This window comes from Haliotis cracherodii, unplaced genomic scaffold (genome assembly GCF_022045235.1).
Source record: "Haliotis cracherodii isolate W230 unplaced genomic scaffold, xgHalCrac1.p SCAF_14, whole genome shotgun sequence".
NCBI lineage: Eukaryota > Metazoa > Mollusca > Gastropoda > Lepetellida > Haliotidae > Haliotis > Haliotis cracherodii.
Window position 1 is genome coordinate 19131502 of NW_027266269.1, and position 20525 is coordinate 19152026.

Genomic DNA, 20525 nt, shown 5'->3' on the forward strand with positions numbered 1-20525 from the left:
TCTCATTTTCGCGTGCTTTCTACCCACATACGATCGGCCTTTGTCACTTCTCACTCCCTTACTTGGTAATTGATACCCCGTGGTAGCCGAGTGGTTACAGTGTTCGCTCGTCATGTGAAATTGTCGGCTTCTATTTCAGTGTTAATGCTTCAGTAGTGTTAAAGCGAGGCAGACCTTTTTTTCACTAACATTATCGTACACACAAGTAAGCCCGCCCGCCCGCCCGCCCGCAAACAAGCACGCACGCACACAATCAAGCACGCACGGACCATGCGCACACAATCAAGCACACGCGCACCATACACACTCAATAAATCACGCTCGTAATATGCACGGACACACAAAATCACGCACGCACGCAAACACTGACGCACGAACCATGCGCACACAATAAAGTACGCTCGAAATAAGCACGCACTCACACAATCAGGCACACATCGCACACATTTAATCAAGGACGCACACATGCAAGATCGCAGATACACAATAAATCACGCTCGAAATAAGCACGCGCTCACACAATCACGCACGCAATCAAGCACGCACACATCGCACGCATTTAATCAAGGAAGCACACAAGCAAGAACGCAGGCACACAATCAAGCATGCACATACGCACACAATCACCCACGCACGCCCAGACTGTGAGACCTCACACCAAGCCACCTTGTCAATAGACTGAAAGGTCCGTACTGGTACTTGAGTCCATCGCTATACGTCTATTCCCGCTCTGGACGCGGTCAGTCATTGATTACGTCTATAACGAGCAGCTATTGTTTGTATTATTCTTGTGATGTCAATTATTTCCTTAAACACTCTAACTGATTCAGAGGAATTGATAATTGGTCTCCTCATCGTGCCCGGCCCCAGCTGGAGACTCACGGTAGAACACCCCGATTCATTCAACAACAGGCGAACACTTAGGAGAACCATTCCTACAGTTAATCATCCTCGTGATACAGGGGCCCAGGTCTCTAGGGGAACGTTATACATTGGGGTTTGTGGTGTGATGTTCATTGTATATCGAGCCTATATACCCCGAGCCGTCAGGGTACACACAGGGTACATCACTCCATATGCCCCGAGTGATCAGTTGACAACGAACTTATCTCACCGACACTCTCTCATGCAGACCCGAAACATACGTCCGACGTTTGACTGATAAATCGCTTTGATTCAGCCCTTTGGACATCGCCAGACGACGCAAACGAACAGATTTACTTCCCTTTACCGATGCATTCAGATAAACATCGGCTTATTTCAACTCAACGATACTTATGCGAGATAAGCAAGTTGATGTTCCCTCTATCTTGGTTTATGTTTCCCGAGCTCTTCAAGGAACAAAGTATATCTTATGCATGTATGTTTTGGTCCGAATCGGTTTGGCATTTATTCACTCTGTTCATTTGTCACATTCATCGAAGCAGGAGGCGACAGAAAACAAAAGTAGAGTTATCCCCCCTAGATATATTTCATTCGCAAAATACCGCAAATATCCGGAGAAGGCGTCTTGCATAATTTATTCGAGATTAAAAATTACGGTTGTTATGTTGCAAATGTAATGCCATCAGTTCGGCAATTCGAGCGGGGTGCACTGGAAATTGAAAGGGTCTTAGCCAATCATAGTCCGACATTCCCGTGTAAGATAAGTGGCTATATGTAAGCGCCACAACGAGTCCAAGCTACGATCCTTGGTTTGTCCGCACATTGTGCATGCCTCATGGTTCTACTCCTAAAGTGAGGTTGGTTTTTCGCCGCTTTGAACATTAATTCCGAATTATCACGCCGTGCCAGTTAAGTGTGGGAGGAAAGCCAGAAGTGATGCAGGTCGTATACGTTTACCACTTTGGTGAAACCCACGAGTATGGTGCCATCAGACCAAAGATCATTTGTGTGGGCGAATCTGTGATTCGAACCAATAACATGAGATTATTGGAAGCAGCACTACAAAAAAGCATCTGATTCGTGCTTCATTTCCCTGAACTAAAATATACTGAAAATAGCAATAAACATTTTTATGCACAGACGGTTTTCAACATTTCGCGATTTCCTTATGAACTCTTGACCTGGAACTGCCAATACCTTCTAAACTTGGCTAAAATTGATGTTTGTGATGAAGTATGATAAATCCGAATGGCAATAATAACCCCAAAATAACGTTTTGGTAGTAAAAAACCTCAGAAAGAAACACATTACAAGTTTTAACATGTCCTTCTCAAATATTTTATTCGGTACATCGTCATTTCCGTGATTGATAAAAAAACGTTATGAAACAGGCATATGGATCCTCGTATTTCGGCGTTGGGTTGGTACTTTAATAGCACCGTCTGAAGTCAATATACCACTTTATACGGTAATAAATACGTGTTCAATTGAAAACTAATTACTGCCTATTCCTCTTGCTTTCGTCAAGAAATAAAATATCTGCTTTCAAACAGCTCTGTCATGCACGTCACGAGTACGCCTGATGTCTATAGAAGGCGATTTTATAGAGTGCGTGGCATTGGTCAACGTAAATTTCAATGGAAGGCCTCGGTTTCAATAAATCATCAATCTCCCAGCTCACGACAAATTACCTCTCATAATGACAGCTTTCATATGTCACGTGACGCCAATCATAACAAGATGGCGTCGATCGTTTTATGCATGATAGGGGCCGCGACGGTAACATGATTATTAATAATCTTGTCAAACGTCCCGGCGTGGCCTTCTCTGGACACTGTAAGCCCTTAAGAAGAGGAAATCATATTTTTCTTAAATTAGATGGAGATTTAAGACCATGACAGGCTAGAGCGGCGACCTGTACTGGCCTACGGTGGCCCACAGGGGTCATAATCCTATATGGCATGAGCTCCAGCGTTTTACTATTGTGTTGATGTACTGTCGACGATTGCGGATTGCAGAGGTAATGGAGATTGTTGTATTGACAGGAAGAGGGGGCTGAGATAGCACAACTGCGAAATTACTGAGGTCTGAGGCAATGATTTCCTCACGGGAAATAATTGGGAGGTTGGTCAGGTTTTATTAGCAACATTGCAATTGTATGAAGTCCTTAATTTCAAGGACAGATAATTCTTAACATTTCGTTTTCCTGACGAAGGGAGTTTGAAATCCGGGAGATTGTCTCTGAACTAATATCCGTTAGTCCCGCGAAACTGTTCGATCGAAGAACCCGATTGCGCAGAGACCGTTCTTAAACGCAAACACCAATGTGGTACTAGAATCTACTTCAAATGTAAGGAGACGTATTGACAATGATGTATGGCATATTCTTTTGTATTATTATGTCAATTTGGCTCATCATGAAATGACAGAAATATAACGCTAATTTTAAGGACCTGGTGGGTTTGTTTGAGAAGGAGTTGGTGGTTTTGCGTCCATTCTTATTGATGTTTGAGTGCGTTTTAAACTTAAAATACCATTTATCCTTTTTTATGTTGTAAATATATATTTTTTGTCAAATTGAGTAGGTACGTTTTGTATGTTTGTATTGAAATTACCAAAATTACCAATCGCTAAAATAATGTAATTTGTCTTAAACAAAGCTCTTCACGATTGGGTTCTTCACTTAATACATAACGGTTTTTATCATGTTTCTTTTTTATTTGTAGTTTTCTTTTTTTTGTCTTATCTTGGGGATTCCAGGTTAGGATGTATCCCCACCATTCTATTGGTTGTCGTAAGAGGCTGCTAAATTGAATCAGGTGGTCAGACCCGGCGAGTTGCTTGATTGTGCATCATCGTACACCGACGGCGTGGGTTGTTGCTCATCGTGTCAACCACTGGTTTGTCTTGCCCCGACTTGCATATATGTAGGCCACCATTATACAGTTTGAATAGTGCGGCCAAAAACGATGAACAAACATAATCCAAACTGTTTAATCAAAGCCCTCACCACCAACCTCAAAGACTTCAAAATCAGACAACTGCAAGAAACCATGAACATCAAAAGACGTCAACCATCAATCAATCGTGATCAAGGTTATTATATACCCCTGCGTACCATCAACCCATCAAAGACCCCAATCAGTCCTAATCCTTTCGTTTATACTACTGGCTTCACCTGTTATGATGCTTACCTTATATCAGCTTTGTGTGTACATGACAGGCTTCCCCACTCCGGTGTAACTACATTGCAATCTACTTAACTGTATAAACACTTCTTCATACCTGTATATATGCTTGTCAACCATACTCTGTACATCACTTGATTAGAACCTACACCGAAAAGGTCGCTCCTAATTGTAATAAAGAAGTTTTTCATCCATATATCTTATCTTCACTTACAATCCAAACTGGTACACATCTGAGTAGTGTTTAAAATACCCGCCTGTCCGACAGTCCGAGACGGCCTGTTTTGCTGACGGACTGTTAGTTTTGAAAACCTGCACGCCCGATGGTCGGGAGTTAAAATTTCTAAGATGACAATCCACCAGTTGATTGTTAATTTCTGAAAATTAACATTAAACAGTACTATTCTTTTTACCCTTTTGTTACTTTTGTTCGTTAGTTTAGAAAATTCTGGACTGGCAACATTTTATCTGGTCTGGTAACTTTGCAATGCTGACAAGTCCGGTTGTCTGACTGACATATTAGGGAAGTTTGTACACTGATCTGAGATCTGCATAACGTAGGGCGGTCCTAGTTTCAAGCTGTAATGTGAAACCCATCGTTAAACCATCTTACTCACACACTCAAATCTCGACTCTGAATCTATCATTTCATGGCGAGGGGCACCTTATAAAGTGTTCTTTCGTTCATCATCTTATTTCCAGTACATATAGGCCACAGGCCTTTGTGTACTAAAGTTGAGTACAGACAAGTTTTAAACATTCAGTTTCGCATTTCTACTTCATTTGCATAATACAGATATTCTGCTAGATTTGTAATAATATAAGTATCTGTTGATGACAGAAGCATATTAAATTACTGAACGATAGGATGGCAATAGAACTTTGCTTTGAGATATAGTTGCTGTAACTTGACATACGATGGACAAATAAGCAGGATGTGGTACTCGGTTTCAACACAGTCTAATTTACAAAGTTTGCATTTTCTTAAGTTTTTTGGGATTTTATAATGACGTCCCTTCTCAATTTCCAAAGTATGACAACTCAGCCTGAATCTTGTGAGGGTTGTTTTCATATTTTGCGAATTTAAGAATGACAAATAAGTTTTAAAGCAAGCATAACATGACATTTTTTAATTTGAAAGAAGTTCGTTATGCCAGATCTCCTGCAAACTGTCTTTCAAACGTCGTTTAAACAAATTAAGAAAAACCTTTCGGTTTCCATACACTTGGAACCTCCATACATCTCCGAACCCAAGTTTACAAAGACAATTCACCAATTTAGTTACCCAGTTGACACCACCATGTTCATCATACAGGTACAACATATTGTAGCCCTTTCTTGGTAAACGGAAGTCTGGCATCTTTAGTATGTTCAGCCAATATTTCACACATCTGGTCAAAGCATATACACGAATAGGGTATCTGCCACACTCGCCCAATACAGCATTGTTTGATGCGGATAATTTTAAACCCCAAAACCTTTTACAAGCATATAACTGCACAGTTTCCAATTTTTCAACATTTGTGTTCTTTCGTCACACCAAAGATCCGAGTTCGATTCCCAACCCATTTTGACCCAATCCCACGTCATCACGACTGAAATGTAACATAGTCATGCCTTAAACTTACCAACTCTCAGTGACTGTTATTTTATTGATTACTGTTTCAAGAGATATGAAATCTCCACGAGAACATACCTTTATTAAAAAAATCAAGTTCCATACACCTTTAAACGTGGACCGCACTGCAGCGTTAGATAAACACCGTTTCGAATTTGTTTAACACTGTCTTAAGAGTAGGGGTTGGATCGCCTCACAATCACAGGCAGCAGGGAGCGACATTATTCGTGCGCAAACATCCGAAACATCAGCCCCTCATTATGAGGACTGTCGACACGTTAGCGACCACGCGTTGAGCTAATTTGGCCTGGTGAGAACCGGCGACTGAATACCGCTGTCAGCAGCTTACAGCGCGTTCATTTCGGACAGACTTCTATAAAATCAATGTGCAAATATGCGGGGAAATGTTTTATGCGAACATACTTTGCAGACAGCGTTAAGTAGCCACATCTTTTCTGTTTAATTGCCTTGGCGGCTGTAGTTGGATTCATCTGTATACAGTGTAACCTCGTTATTTCGGACCCCGGTAATCAGGAAACTTGGCTGACAGCGTTAAGTAGCGATGTGTGATCTGTCCAAGTGCATTTTTCACTTGGCTGCGATAATTGGATTTCTGTTTGTATAATGAAATCTCGTTTATACGGACCCTGTTAATGCGGACACTGTGTCTCTCTGACTTCTCCTGCTGGGAACGTCAACATATCTGCGTTAATCCGTACAATTCGTTCGGAATATTGGGAACACCAACGTACGGATTAATTAGGGTCCATTGTACTATTGCATTTAATAAATCAATTTGTCGACAGATGATTCTAAAAAATTGTTCGCTGGGTGTTCTGTTTGTCATTGAAACAGAAGCGACAAAACTCTTTCCATATTCACACGGATTCTCTGCACATGAAGTCTATTGTACGATTCCGACTGTATCATGAGCATATGTTTATGAATCACTATCAAATAGTAACGATACCAGGTGTTCGAAGAAAGGTGAGCGAATCCTGCCCCACCGGTGGTGCACGTAAAAAACAAATGCAAAGGCAAGTCAATTGTTCACCTTACACAACACGGTAGAAGTCAAAATAAGGAATTGCCGGGGACATAATTTTGTCACTGATGCGTCAAATTTGACAATGTCTTCCACATGTTTACCACAAATCATTTTGAAAGATTCACTGAGGCCTTGAATGTTGTAACCTTGATCGCACAACTTTTGAGCAAGAGTGGTATGACGCTCTTTGAAGTTTGGGTACTTAGAGCATGCTCGATTGTACCTCAAAATTTGCGAGATGTAACCACAAAAGACTATATTTGCTGGAATATTGCTCGACATAAACGTTCGTTGTTGGAAAGTTAAAGTCAGAGGAGAGTGTTTGTCACTCTGAATCTTTATGTATAGATCTAAATATGAAACAGATGAGGCGGCCGCACTGGTCTCCGTTATTTCTAGTTCAGGTGGGTAAATAAGTGAAAGGGAATTGTCTATTTGATGGCTAGTGGACCATATCAGATCATCGATAGACCTGAAGCTCAAGGTAAACTTAGTCGAATTACCTGTTTTGACTTTGTCAATCCGAGCGGAAATTTCAATTCATATGCATAAAAAACAGATCAGCAAGAAGAGCACAATTGGTGACCATGGAGATGACTACTTGTTGCCCAAGTGTCTTACCACCAAATTTACATGTCACAAAGGCCCAATAGATCAAGGAATGAAGTTTGTCATTTGGGATAGTGGTGTATAAAGCGATTTCAAAATCACATAATTTGACAGAATTTAACTTTTTTTCTGAGATTGCAAAAAAGTCAAGCAAATCCTTTGTGTTTTTGTGTAGCTTTGGAACCCAGTACAAAAGAGGAATGGTCAGGTATTAGAGTCTAGTTGAAAGTACTGATGCCCGATTTTTTCCTCAGTTAAGATACTGGTCTTATATATGGCATTATTGATTTGTCACTTATACCAATTCTCTTGTTAAACAATTAATGAAGTGATGCTTACCTATAATTGTAATGTTATGTTGTTAAAAAAACCGTTTCATTGCGTGAAATAATTCCTGTCTCCCCTAATCCCATCAGGGATGAAATTGTTCCAAGTATACAAGTCTTGTAAGTGCCGACGAAAATGAGGATTGAGTGGTGAGGTTCGGCGACTTAACTACTTGCGTTTCGTCGTTCGCCAATGGCGTGGTCGTTGTTTGGATCTTGATTTCAGTCAATGGTCTGTTTTGGTCAGACGTTGTGCAGGAAGCCGTGATATGTGCTGCCGGGCAAAAGAAGTAAACTAAAAGTGAAACAAACAAGAGTGTGGTGAGGTGAAATTGGGTTTAACGTCGCATCCAAGATTATTGCACTTATATAGCGACGTGCATGCACGTGTGTGTATGGCTGCTTGTACTAGTCCGGACTGATGCCGATTTATAGGGCTAGCCCATAGAGATACCATGTCGCAATTTAACATGAATACCCCACTCAGACACAGTATACTGACCCCGAGCCGACCAGTCCTTGCTTTAGCTCCTTAATGCCAAGCGCCTGACAGGGTAACAACAAGTACCATCTTTTAACGTCTTTTGGTATGACGCGGCCGGGCCTTCCGCTCTCCGGGCGGACGCTTTACCACTAGACCACGGAGGCGGTCGAAACAAACAAGAAATATAACACATGTTATATCCGGGATTACGCTTTCTTAGACTCATCCCAAAAAATCAATGGCGATGTATTTGATACGTATTCATAGTTGTGTTTTGTAGCTAATGTTTGCAGTGTTTCAGCGACTGTTTTCAGCCTAGTAACGTTTTCAGAACGTTTGTAAATCTGACTTTTCATGTGTATACTTTCTTTTGCCCGACAGTTAAGTTGGAATAGTGCTGAGTGAGAAGTAAAATAACATTCATTTGGTAATCCTATTTTCATCAGGGATGTTGGTAGCGGTGGTAGGTTAAATGGATTACCTCGTCATAGAACGCCAGGAGGTCTTTCTCAGCTCCCAAGGGAGAGTAGTTAAAGTAGGGATATGAAAACCCTCGATGCCTTAACTTTCGAGTCATGCTTCAAGCATAGATTAATTAGCTCCCCTACTCTGGAAGGGAAACACTGAGAGGCAGAAAAAACTGAACTGCAACAAATTCATTATAATGGTTAGAGCAGTTGTCTGAATTCATGTAAATATGTAGCCTCGTGTCCTCATGTTTATTGCTTGGTTATATATTTACTGAGTATATTTTCGTAAAACTATAGGATCGATGATAATAATGATAATAATAATAATAATAATAATAATAATAATAATAATAATAATGATAATGACAATATGGCCCGAATGGTACCTTTGGGTTCCGGGAAAACGTTAAAGCCTACGACAACTACATGCTAGCCGTGTTGTTAACTTAAAGGTAGTCAGACAGACAGACAGACAGAAGTTTATTCAATATTTTAGGCCATATGAGCTATAGTACAGCAGTGTTGTTTTTTTGTATCAACATTGTACAGTCAAGTGTAGGTAATAATAAGTTTACATAAAATATTAACGTCTAATTTCAAAAATCTTCTTCAGGAATATTGACAGAAATGATATTGTATTTGCATTGCAGGAGTTCTCATCAGTTGTTCATCTTTGTACATAGTTAAAAGCATAGGGAGGTATCTATTTCTAAGAAACTGATTATATTTACAAATGAGAAGTTCATGAAACTCATCCTCAACATAGCCTTCATAACAATAACGGCATAAACTACTTTCTTTATCTTTTACATTTTTCTTTCTAAGATTGTTAACATTAAAATTATGTCATGATATACGTAATTTACACAAAGATCTTCTCAAAGTTCTATCCTGAAGTACAGATACATATTTTTCAGGAACAAGTAAAGATTTTATATTCGTATAATGGCATAAAAACCTTGAGGATGATATTTGACAGTGCCAATCTTGTGAAAATATATCAACTAATCTTTCCTTAAGCATGAAGATAAATAGTTTATCATTTCCAACATCTTGAGATATCCATGCAAGAGAAAAACCAGACATACAAAGAATATTTCTGATATCAGACACCCATAAACAATATTTACCCTTTTCATCCAAGGCTTTTAACATATTATAACAATGAAGAGGAAATATATTTGAATTCATACGAAGTAGGTTTATCCAATATTTAACTGCCCGTAGCTGGGATGAAACAAAAAGACTGGTACGACCAGTTTCTCCTAGAATGGCTTTGTTAGAGGCATATTTACCGACACCTAAAAAACGTTTCAAGTACATGGCATGAATTTTTTCTAAGGAATCATTATAATGACATCCCCATATTTCTGAACCATACAGCAGAATTGGTGCTATTTTTCTGTCAAAAATGTCCGAAACAACTCGGAAAGATATAAATTTGTTTTCTTTAAAAACTCTATAGACAGGAATCAAGGCTTTAGATGCTTGCAGAGCCAACTGCTTACAAGCTGTTGACCATGCTAATAGAGAAGATACAGTCAATCCTAAATATTTATAATATGAAACAATATTGACTGTCTTATTACAATACGTCCATTTTTCAAATTTATTTAGAATACCACCTTTTCTGAAAACAATAACATTTGTCTTTTTCAAATTTACTTCAAGGCCCGATTTCTCACAATATAGCTGGAGAACATTTAACTGTTTCTGGAGGCCACTAACTGAAAATGATAATAAAGCAATATCATCAGCAAATAGTAACATCATTATATCAATTATATCTTGTGACACAAAAACTCCGTAATCACATTCATGATACATTTCAGTTACAAGTTCATTTATGAAAAATATAAATAGGACAGGGCTGAGTACACAGCCCTGTCTTACATCAGCTGAAGTTCTGAAACATTCAGTGATTCCTTTATCTGTCTTGATACATGCCTTAACTGATGAGTACATGCTCTGCAGAACGTTTGACAATTTGCCTGTTAATCCTTTAGTAATTAATAAAAACATAATTTTCTTTCTATCCACATAGTCAAAAACCTTTTTGAAATCGATAAAGGCACAATAAAAACGGCCCTTGGGTTTGATAAGATATTTTGTACTCAAAGATTTAAGAATAAATATATTGTCTGATGGAGAATAGATGGGTCTAAATCCAGCTTCTGATAACAGGTCATTCACATCTAACCATGTTCTAATACGTTTTTCAATTACAACAGAAAACAATTTGCCGGTCACATTTAAGAGAGAAATACCTCGGTAGTTGCTTGGATCAGATATGTTTCCAGATTTATGTAGAGAAATAATCATTCCTATATTCCAGGAATCTGGAAAAAACACCAGTATCTAGAATTTTATTAAAAAGCTGCCTAAGATACGGGTTAAAGGTAGTCATAGCGATAGGAGGGCTTTAAAAAAATGAGCCTGATGAACGAAGACAGAGCAAATGGGGTCGTTGGCTTGTGGAGCCATTGAGGCGAGTCAGTGTCAAAGCTTACCAACTTGACCTCATCATCAGTGTATATTACCTAGTTGTATCGGGGTTAGTGTGTTATTCTGTCGGGGGTCAGAGAAGGGTCTCATGTGCGGCGGATCTTGAAATGTTGCTTTGTTGGTATATTTACAACGCAGCAAGCACTGTTCTAGCTACATTACAAAAACCTGTATATAACCCTACTTGCCATAAAAATCATTGGCTAAACAATTGAGCAATGTTCCACATCGTCGACATGTCCTTGCTGAACGCTTTGTCTGGTCCCGCGAGATCTCTCACGTTGTCATCTGCCGAGAATTATAGTCGTAGCCATTGCCTCAGAAACGTATATATTGGACAAATATATTCAACTGGACTGACACTGGGGGTAGTCAGTGAAACAGTGACATGATACTATAATCATTTGTTCGAATCTCATACCTGTGGTAAATTGGTTTATCAGGTCTAATTATTTCATGTATTATGACAAGTATTGCTTCTTTGTTACTAAATCCACCAAGGTGATAAACGTCTACGATCGCACCACTTCCGGTTTCCTCCCTGTAATGACGTACTGTGACTCAATATTATTTTTAGCGTCTCGCACACACTCACTCACTCGACGCAGTACTCATCACGCCGAACTATCATTACACGACGGTGGCGTGTCAAGGCCGGATATGATCCAAAGTTAAGATCAGTCGTAGGTATGCATCACTTGATCTTCCCTTCAACTCCACTCGTCGGGGAAAGAGGCTTAAATCCTATACTTCCGGTTCCCACTGGGACACTTTATTAACTTCCGGTTTGACGATATAAATGCTTTTGTCATGCGAGGAGTCCTTTAATATGACACTGTCGTGTCTCCAGGCTGCATGCTTGAAGGAGTGGGATCCCAGTTGGAATCGATGATTAAATCTACTTCAGATACAAAGTATTGTGTTAGTCATGAAGTGAGGTTCTTTCATCTTGAACTTACGTAGGCACGAGGTGAGGCTGCTTTTATTGTGGAGTATATGAGATACCTAAGATAGAGAATGAACCTTGCTGATATGTTTATAATGGGTCGATTGTTTAAATAATGGGCGGTTGAGTAACCATGTGGCTAAAGTTTTGGCTAATGCAACCAAATCCCTGGGTTTGAATCCCGATATTGGTACAATATCATATTCTGTGATATTACTGAATATCAAGAATAATAATATCCGTTTTCTAGGCCTTTCAGTTAAAAAAATCAATGTGTGACATAGTAGCACACGATAGCACCATGTGTTGCTTTAATTGTTTATCTGAATCTGAGACATACGGGGTTGATGCAGATTGATGCAGTGTCAAGCAGACACACACATATACACACACGCACGCACAGACGTACGCACGCACGCACGCACACACACACACACACACACACACACACACCTTCCCCTGCAGAATTAGGCACCGCCAGTAGGATCAATGTTAAAAGAAATGGCAACAGAGATGGGCATCATCCACAAAAGGACGTCACTCTATGGCATCGAGTCTTTTATTAATACATTACAAATATCTCGAAACAATCGGAGAGAGGAGGTTATCTTAACCAAACTTCGTCTTGGGCATTGTGGTCAACAAAGATCTGAGGACATCCCATTACGGGTCACGTTAGTCCGACCTTGCTCGAACTTTGACCGACCAATGGAATGACCAAACAGAATGAAGCTTTCTCGTGATTTACGGCACTAATTTCAAATTGGCGACTATGCTTCGTAACATATTTTGACAAATTTTCGATTACAAATTTGAAAACTAAAGAAAAGAACATTCTGGAATGGCTAATAGATGGTCTAGATTGTATGGATTCTGTCGTAAAACCCGTAACTATCGTTCGGAATACCCCGTGTTAAAAGTTTTCGAAATTGCATGATTAGAAATCACTTTCCGACCGTCACTTTCATAATGTGGTAAGCGACGCTCTGATTGGTCGGATGAAAGGTCGTTCTGACATGACCGCTAATGGGATGTCTTTAGATCTTTGTCAGCGGTAGCGAAACTAAGGTCTGATTTTAAATATATTGTCTTATCCCCAAATTTCACATATCTATTACGAATAAGGAGTGAATGAGTTTGGTTTAACGCCGCTTTTAACAGTATACCAGTTATATCGCGGCGTGTACGAATGAGGAAGCCCAGCTTTTCACATATTGTTTTCTCAGTAAACTTCTGACGACCATTGTTTTCACTGTTTCACAACCACTCATCGTTTTTGTTTCGCAGCCATTTTTTCATGACGTTAGTTTCATAACAATCTCCATTATGGCACAGGGCTTGCGCATGTTTGCACTTTTCTTTGTAATTACTGAGAGTGGTGACAGAATGTATACATGGAGGGCGGGAGTGTGTTTTCCATTTCCGTGATTAATCTTTGACAGAAAAGAGGAAGATATTCGCTTGGGCCCTGTCACATACAACATGTGACCTCCTACGGCCAAATGTCACAGCTAACTCGGATCTAAGTTGAACAAATATGATGCGTAAACGTCCGACTCCCACTCTTACCACAGGTAAAGCAGTGTCAAGGTGTTGTTTGTCAATACAGAGGTTCGATAACCAATATTTGCTATTCGTTTGATAGCCGCATTTAATACCCTTATTTAGATGGTACCTATCTGCAAGTCGGGTATCGCTTTCCGTATTCGTGCCTCATTTTAGCAAAAACACACAAAAACAACAAAAACAAACAACAAAACAACAAAACCCAAAACTGCGGAAAACAATACAATCGGTGACATCATCCAACGCATTAATACTACTCAATCCTCAATTTCGTTATCAGCCAATCAGGAAACCGTATTCAGTTAGTGGGTGTAGCCTATTGTTTTTCGGTTCAAGGAAACATAAAAGCAAAACAAATTGATTTTTTTGGAAGTCAAATGCCACAGAATCACTTGCAACTTATTTAATCAGTACACGAATAGTCCATTCAACAACGAGCTTGCAGCTTGGCCGTGTCAATCAAATGTCCAAAGATGGCATGGCTCTTTCTTGTGTGCAAGTGGTAGTTTTGCACAGGCGACACGGACGACAGGTAGAGCGAGTAAGTGAGTGAGTGAGATGGGTTTAACGCCGCTTTTAACAGTATACAAGTTACACTGAGGCGTGTCAGCTAAATGTGTGAGGAAAGCCAGAAGTGATCCAAGTTTCAGATAAACAAAATAATTTTCTTCTTCTCCTCAAACCATTGATGCTGTTATTGTACAGGTAGCATGAAGAAAAACGCCGTGACCATGCTACAATGCCAATAACTGCATATGATGTACATTCAAACCTTGTTAATCTGAACCCCATGAATCAGGAAACACCACTTAATGGACGATAACTGCTGGAACGGTTACGCGTATACAATATGACATTATCCGCACCCACGTTAATCCGTTCATTCGGACATCAGTTAATCAGGACAAATCACATAGAACGCTATCGTCCATGTTAACGGAGTTTTTACTGGATGCATATGTGTCTACTGTATGTGGTTGTCGGGAAGCCGGCGTCCGTACTGATACTTAAAACTTAAAATAGCCCCAAAACAAGAAAAACGTTGCACTGCCTCACTAAAACATCACGACACGCGCGCCAAAGAAACAAGGTATCCCCGCGAGAGGTGTATCAATAATTGATTCATGGCTAATTAATACATCCATTAACTCATTCAACCAGATAATGGGGATTTGCTTTCTACGCACACTGCATGGCTGCTCAGTTCATTCGAACTGATACACACTCACATAAAACCCGCTTTAATAATGGGTGCGAATGTGCTGTCTTAGTGTATCCTTTGTCATTTGAGCATTGCTGACCGCATCGGAAACATCCAAGCTTCCAACCACTGGACTCCCGCATCCCAACTTCAACCCTCGCACCTCAACCCCCAACACACAACATTTTCAATCTCAACATCACCACACCATCTCTCCCCACCCCAACACCCAACATCCTTAATCTCAACATCTCCACACAAACCTCTCCCCACCCCAACACTCAACATCCTTAATCTCAACATCTCCACACCATCTCTCCCCACCCCAACACCCCAACACCCAACATCCTTAATCTCAACATCTCCACACCACCTCTCCCCACCCAAACACCCAAACATACAACATCCTTAATCTCAACATCTCCACACCGTCTCTCCCCACCCCAACACCCCAACACCCAACATCCTTAATCTCAACATCTCCACACCACCTCTCCCCACCCCAACACTCAACATCCTTAATCTCAACATCTCCAAACCACCTCTCCCCACCCAAACACCCCATCACCCAACATCCTTAATCTCAACATCTCCACACCGTCTCTCCCCACCCCAACACCCCAACACCCAACATCCTTAATCTCAACATCTCCACACCGTCTCTCCCCACCCCAACACCCAATCACCCAACATCCTTAATCTCAACATCTCCACACCGTCTCTCCCCACCCCAACACCCCAAAACCCAATATCCTTAATCTCAACATCTCCACACCACCTCTCCCCACCTCAACACTCAACATCCTTAATCTCAACATCTCCACACCGTCTCTCCCCACCCCAACACCCAAACATACAACATCCTTAATCTAAACATCACCACACCACCTCTCCCCACCCAAACACCCCATCACCCAACATCCTTAATCTCAACATCTCCACACCACCTCTCCCCACCCCAACACCCAACATCCTTAATCTCAACATCTCCACACCGTCTCTCCCCACCCCAACACCCAACATCCTCAATCTCAACATCGCCACACCACCTCTCCCGCACCCCCACACCCAACATCCTTAATCTCAACATCGCCACACCACCTCTCCCCACCCCAACACCCAACATCCTTAATCTCAACATCACCACACCGCCTCTCCCCACCCCAACACCCAACATCCTTAATCTCAACATCACTACACCGCCTCTCCCCACCCCAACACCCAACATCCAACATCACCACACCACCTCTCCAACACCCCAACACCCAACATCCTTAATCTCAACATCACCACACCACCCCTCCCCACCCTAACACCTTGATCTTACTCGTAGTAACATTATGCACAGGGAGATATGTTACTAAATATGTCACCGTTTGACGTTTAAGCAATATACCAGCTATTTAAATAGTCCATATTCTAGTGGTTGATAATATGAGCCACGCTCCACGCCGTCGGGGTACGATCAGACAATAATTACCAAGGCATAGAGTCTGACCCCTCGATCCTTTACTGTCACCGAGTCTGAACCCTCGATCCTTTACTGTCCTCAACGAAGTTTGCTTTGGACCAAGTCTAACCCGGAATCTCCGCGGGGACTGACTATCTATACTCCAAATGTCATGACGAGTTCAGGAATCTCCTTGGAGCATCAACGGTCCTCTGAAAGTATCACCAATGCCGTTAAAATTCTAAGGGATATTCATTTTAAGACGTCTCCATGAGATGGTTCACTGGATGGAACGTTTGTTCGTCACGACAGGGGTCCGAGATCAAATCTCAATTTGGATACAAAACGGAAATATAATTTAGAATTTCCCCTCCGTGATATTATGTGATGTCCATATGACGTCGCTGAACTGTACTTTAACATTGCACGTATTAAACTCAACTGCAACACGATTTTACCCCCACACATCAATGCACCCTACAGACGATAAAGCCATTTAAATACCAAGGGCGGTCGTTTCAGTATACCAAGCATTTTTGTAAATTGATTTATTTTGAAAACACAATTACTTTACACAATTATGTTAAGGCTGTCACTCGATTAGATAAATCGTCGATTAGACAAACACAGCATGCTTGTGGACGATGCAATATTTCCCTACTCCCATTTTTACAAGAGGCCGTAAATAGCACAGAACAAAATAAAAGGGTTGCTTAAACCAGAAAAGAGTGGCTTCAAGTTACTAAATCCATAGGTTGCTTCCAGAACGAATCTTTCATTATTGTCAAATGAACATCCTTTTTTGTCAAAGCCCATCGCATCACATTGACATCGTAAACTGAAACTCGTATTAGAGTAATATTGCATCGGTATTGACGAACGGATATAACGGGAGCCGTGTCGTGGAGGTATCAGGCCGGCTTACGTGTATTGGGACGTGTAGTTGTTCCTTCTGAAAGAGAAACTTTTAAATAATTAACACGGTCCTAATTGTGGTGTGCATATATAACCGTTGTCAATAGGAATAGCATGGTTTGTCGTGATGTACAGTAATCATGTAGCGTTTAAACTAACCGGCTGGAGTTGATTGAGTAGACCGCACCGCCTGTCTTTTGCATAGGTCATCGCTGTCCTCTGTTGGGATTCCAGGTTAAAATAAGTCCCCATGCTTGTGGTGAGAAGCGGTTTAATGGATCTGGTGGTCACGCTCCATTTGGTTGATTGTGTATCACTGCACCCGTTGGTGTGGATTGTTGCTCATAATGTCAATCACTGGATGATCGGGCCAACACTTAATTATTCAGACGCAGATTGAATATTGCTGAGTGCGGGTTAAACAATGAAACTAAAGTGGCGGGCAAAATAAAGTGCACCACCATTTTTTATGGTAGCTTATAATGAAACGAACAAGAAATGGTTATTCGCTGGTGATGTATTTGATACGGGTATCCTAGTTGTGTTTTAGGGGCGGTGGGGTAGCCTAGTGGTTAAACCGTTCGCTCGTCACGCCGAAGACCCGGGTTTGATTCCTCACATGGGTACAATGTGTGAAGCCCATTTCTGGTGTCCCCCGACGTGATATTGCTAGAATATTGCTAAAAGCGGCACAAAACAATACTCACTCACTCACTAGTTGTGCTTTGGACCTCAGGTTTGCAGTGTTTCAGTGATTGTTTTCAGTCGCGTAACGATTGGATAACGTTTGAAATTGTTTTGTCAAATCTAAGTTTCAAGTGTATGTTTGTCTTTCCCCGGCAGTGCACATAGGTACATGACATGAAAGCCATGAGTTGTTGACGATACCGCCCTGACACTGCCCCCTGTACGTTCTCTGTATGCGTGGCTCGTCACGTCGCTCCTACTGTTTATGCTTTTTTCGGGTGGCTTGGGTCTCTATTGCTTTGTCAGGTGGCTGGGGTATCTATTTTGTGTCAGGTTCCTGGGGGTATCTATTGCTTTGTCGGGTGGCTGGGGGTATCTATTGCTTTGTCGGGTGGCTGGGGTTATCTTTTGCTTTGTCAGGTGGCTGGGGTATCTATTGCTTTTTCAGGTGGCTGGGGTATCTATTGCTTTGTGATCATGAGGTGTCAGGGTTTGCGAGTTGGATTGTGTTTTGAGAGTAAGATGGTAAGATTTCAGAGATTTGTTTTTTGGTATAGTTTCAAGGACACATATCTTAGTGCAGAAATAGACAAGGCTCCGGGAGTCCTGTCTTACACACAAGAAAGTGAAGTGTGTCTGTTCTCAAACTCCGCACTCAGCACTATTCCAGCTCTATGACGGTGGGCTGAAAATAATCGACTCTCGACCAGACAATCTAGGCTCTGATATTATAATAAATGATTTTATACATATATACGCAAATAATACCAAGTTCTAAATGGAATCATCCAGATTATCAAATTTAAGGATCAACGAATCATGGTTTTATCCGTTAAGGTACAAATACACGTTGGCAACATTACTCGCCGGGGAAGCGAGATTTCTGATTAATGGAGCTAACTAAGTCAGCGAGCCTGACCACACGATCCTGTAGTCGTCTCTCACGACAAGCTTTGAGGGACCGGGTTGTAAGTGGCGAGGTTATCCTCATAGATACTTTTCTTCATATATTTCGAAGTATGATTAGTGTGGTTTTATCGCTATAGTATTACCGTTCAGGTAAATTGCTGGGTCATCATAATCATCCCACGCCACAAATAGAATAATTAGCCTTTGTCTGCAGTGGACGATTCCGGAGTAAATGACATATTATCTGGCTAGAAATACATTGTGGTCCGGAATTCGGAAATACAATCGTTTGGCGTTAACTGTTTCGTTTTGCAGACGGATATGTATATACATGTACTATTAACATCCTATGATCCAAATGGTACTTTGCTACTGTTACGCACGGTCAGCGCATGTCCCCTATGTAAATCCTACTAATCTCCATGTAAACAAACATGTGCCATCCTGGTATTTAAAATCATATGGGTTAGTGAGTTGGGTTTAACGCCGCTTTTAACAGTATTCCAGTTATATCACGGCGTGTCAGCTTTATGTGGGGGGAAAGCCCGAAGTGATGCAGGTCTCAGACGTTTACCACTTCGGTGAAACCCACGAGTACGGGTATGGTGCTGACAAACCTAGAAACATAATCGGGGCGAACCTGGATTCGAACCCTCAATCATAGGTTTCTGGCGTGCCCAGGGGACGCAACTCTGCACAACGAATTGCGGCGCCTTAGACGACTGGGCCACCCGTGCCCCCTAAAATCATATGGAGCGAGATGTTTCAGTTAAACAGCTTCCTCTGCTTAGAACTCTTTGCCTCCATTCCGAAAACAGCACCGAATTTATTTATTTATTTATTTATTTATATTTTTTAAAATTATTATTATTATTACTATCATTATCATTATTTATTTCAGCTAGAGTAAAATACTATGAAAAGAGTTTCAAACATTTTGCATTTGAGTCCATAGTTAAAATGTTTAGTTATCACGGTACTGTTGCCTGGGGTCAGTGAAAGCACGATGTACATAAATTATGCTTTTGAAAATCAAAGAAAAGAATCACGATTTTTAAAATAATTAAACGTTAGTTTTCGAAATTGCGTTTTTATGCTGTTTCAATTCACAGCCATATATCACACTATATGGACTACAACAACTTCAACGGCTTCGATTACAGCAACAACTATCTGTTATGGTGATTGCTGCTACTGGTCGCTGTACACTTATTATAGGGGGGCATGTGCAAGGCATATACTGCAAATATTGGTTGTCCTCCATTACTCGTTATCTAACACCGAGGGATATTTCCCAGTCAAATTCAAAATGTCCGCTACGACAGACAACCAGAGACGTAACAATGTAACAGAAAATTGGACATTTCCTTCGCAGCCATAGAAAGTTGCCCTCAATAATCGTAAGCCACCTTTGGTTGTCCGAGCAATTAAGGAAATCTCTCCGCGACCTTTCGCATCCGATTTACGGCCTTTTTACAGCTGTGAAGTGCTTAAGCCGCGACATAAATGAGATCTGAAGTGTTGGAATAATGAGATACGTGAGAAGCCAGGAGAGAGTGGTTGATGGCCTCAATCAAACCGTGTCCTCTTCTTGCAGGCTTTGCTTGATGACGCCATCTTGGAAAACACTTATTGACAGCCGCCGCCATTTTGAATTTGTGAAATTATAGACATGATGAACAAAAATAACTCTACTTCTGGTTTCGGGAATGTCTTAA

General features: G+C 41.0%; 1 protein-coding gene across 1 annotated transcript in view; it reads left to right on the forward strand.

The window, feature by feature from the left end:
- LOC139460612 (aromatic-L-amino-acid decarboxylase-like) overlaps positions 1-20525 on the forward strand; it is a 98833-nt gene that overhangs the window by 24956 nt on the left and 53352 nt on the right. The gene's annotated exons all lie outside the window — the stretch shown is intronic.